Source organism: Mandrillus leucophaeus, unplaced genomic scaffold (genome assembly GCF_000951045.1).
Source record: "Mandrillus leucophaeus isolate KB7577 unplaced genomic scaffold, Mleu.le_1.0 Scaffold175, whole genome shotgun sequence".
NCBI lineage: Eukaryota > Metazoa > Chordata > Mammalia > Primates > Cercopithecidae > Mandrillus > Mandrillus leucophaeus.
Window position 1 is genome coordinate 4287672 of NW_012101754.1, and position 3234 is coordinate 4290905.

The following is a 3234-nucleotide window of genomic DNA, read 5'->3' on the forward strand; positions in this document are numbered from 1 at the left end:
TTGCACTCCTTTCTTTATACAAGTTGAGTATCCCTTATCTGGCATGCTTGGGACCAGAAGGGTTTCAGATTTGGGATTTATATGTATGTAATGAGATACCTTGGGGATGGAACCCTAAATACAAAATTCATTTATGTTGGATACATATCTTATACACATAGCCTGAAGGTAATTTTCCCTAATATTATAAATAAAATATGTGACTCCTAACATGAGGTTAGGTGTGGAATTTTCCACTTGTGGCATTATGTGGTCACTCAAAAACTTATGAATTTTAGATTTTCAAATTAGGGATGCTCAACCTGTGTATTGATCTTGAATGATGCACAGGTTAGAATAAGATTAAAAGGGGTGTTGAAGAATATCCCTATTTGGTTTGTTCTTGAGCAATTTACTAAAATCTTCAGCCTAGGGCCTCATTAAGCAAGGTCATATATGTTAGTTTTGGAGAAAAATTGGCTTGGTTTATATATCCAGGTTCACCAAATTAGCAGCTGTGTGACATCAGGCAAATTAAGTCACCTCTCTGGGTTGTGATCTTATAATATCTAAATTTGTGAAAGTGATAGGCCACCTTTGAGATTATTTTGTAAAGATTTTATAAGATAATGGATGCAGAGTTCAAATTAATTACAAAAACATAGCTTTTTAAAAATCTTAGTACACATGTATACAAAAAAAACAATGTACAATCCTTCCTTACAACTTGCATATTTAATACTACCTCATTTTATCTCATACTTTTGAAATTTCCCCTAACATCCATAGAAATTACAGCTAAGGTATCAAAGAGCCCTGAGTATTTTTCTAATTAAAGAAATTAAGAAAAAAGCCTAACGCTTTTTCTTCGTAAATTTATTTTAAATGAAAATGGCTAATGATATATATTTATGATACACAACATGATGTTTTTATATATACTTTACCCTCCATGTTCTTGGGTTCTGCCTTGGGCAGACTGAACCAATTACAGATAAAAAAAATTCGAAGAAAAATTTAAAAAATAGTACAACAGTAAAAATAATACAAATAAAAATAATACAGTATAACAGATATTTACATAACATCTAAGTATCTACATTGTATTAGTTATTTAATATTGAGATTAATGTGTACAGAAGGACAGAGGTTACATGCAAATATCACACCATTTTATATAAGGGACTTGAACATTTCAGAATTTTGGTATTCACAGGGTGTTGGAACCAATCTCCCATGGCTGTCAACGAATTACATTATGCATACATGTTAGAATGTTTAAATCAAACTGATTAACCACTTATCTAAGAAAAACTTTTAGGGCTCAATCTTAGCTTATTTTTTCAACACAAGGAGTTCTAAATTGGGCTCAGTATGTGAAGTTCATCCTCCTTGCCTTGATAATTCATTTGGAAGTAAGACTGTGGAAGTCACTTTACCAGCTCCATGGAGAATGGGGTAAGTCTCCACCACCCCTCTCCACCAAGACCCCTTACTTTCCTTCTCCTTGGCCTTAAGAAAACAGATACACAAACAGGCATAAACAGAGACAGACAGATGGCTAGGATGGACAGATAGATAAATTTAAATGTTTCAAGTAATTTAAGTTCAATATTTGGACAGGTATTTATTATGAATAAATTGTGTTGGCTTATAATCAAGTCAATTAAAAACTTGAAGCTACTTTTAATTTATAGCACTAATATATTGACAGAAATTAAATCCTGAGGCATTAGAAATATCTGAGGCAATATTCTAATTTCTCTTTCTCTGTCTTATTTATTTGCTTTAAGACTTTTATGAATTTATTTAATCACTTTATTGCTTCCCCAAGAAGTTGAAATTTTTTACCTCTAAAAAATGCTAAAGTGAAATTTTTCTCCATTTGTAATTTCAAGAGGTGCTTAGAAGGTACATAAGAAATATATAAAGCACTCAGGCTTTGCATTAGAAGACCTACCTGAACCCATTATAATTTTTTTTTTTTTTTTTTTTTTTTTGAGACTGAGTCTCGCTCTGTTGCCCAGGCTGGAGCGCAGTAGCACGAACTCGGCTCACTGCAAGCTCTGCCTTCCGGGTTCACGCCATTCTCCTGCCTCAGCCTCCCGAGTAGCCGGGACTACAGGAACCCGTCACCATGCCCAGCTAATTTTTTGTATTTTTAATAGAGATGGGGTTTCACCGTGTTAGCCAGGATGGTCTGGATCTTCTGACTTTGTGATCTGCCAGCCTTGGCCTCCTAATATCATTTCTAAATGATAGGAAAAAAGCAACCTATTTATACACATATTCTTATGCTGTGCATTTGCTCTACAGAAATAATACATGGGAATGAAAAAATTTCACCAAACTATTCATTATTCTTTATTTCTTATGTCAAAGATAAGGATTTGAGTTCATTGTTTTTTATGAAACATTATCAAAAGTTGATGTCTGAGACTTTTGATTGTCCCAACTCATTTAACTGGGGTAAGAAACACCAGGAAGTGAAATCTGTCTACCAAGAAAGCAATACAAATTCTGCCACTTCATAAGAAAGTACAACTTTTTAGCATAAAAATAAGAGATAATTTATTAGAACATTATATAAACTTTGCTTCTGGAGATCATAAAACATTTAGGGCAATTTTCTTCACTTTTTCATTTTCAAAACATGAAAACCTTTTTTCACGGAATAGAAATTCAGTATGTTCAAGTGTCATAGAATGTTTGCTCATTAAATATTTGCTTGTAAGTTTGGAAAATGCATCTTGTAGGTGTCATATGCTTGCTTGTTCCAGGAAGCACTGTAATTACTAAGAGACTCAATACTTCAAAAGACCATGCCCTCTATTATAAAGTAAATGCACTGAATCTTCTAAAAGAGTTGACAAGTTTGTCAATAAATAAGTCTTTGCATCCTCTAACATATAAATAAAATGCCAGTTAGAAAGTAGATGTTATTTAACAATGGCAAACAGATGATTTTTGATAAGAAACCTGAGTTGTGCTCTTTGCCAAACTAAAATTTGTGAAAAACAATAGAATAGTATATTGCAATATTTAGATATCAATCATCAGGTGCTGTCTCCAAGACTGTCATTTCTATGAATTGGATACCCCACTTGAAATTTATAAAGAAAAACAATTTACATTTTCTGCAACTCTTGCCCTTTAGAAACAAAACCTATGAGGGAAGCATTTCAAGTTATATTTTGACTTTATAAAAATGTTATTTTATAACACTGAACTTTTTTTTCTTTTTTTTTTCCATCA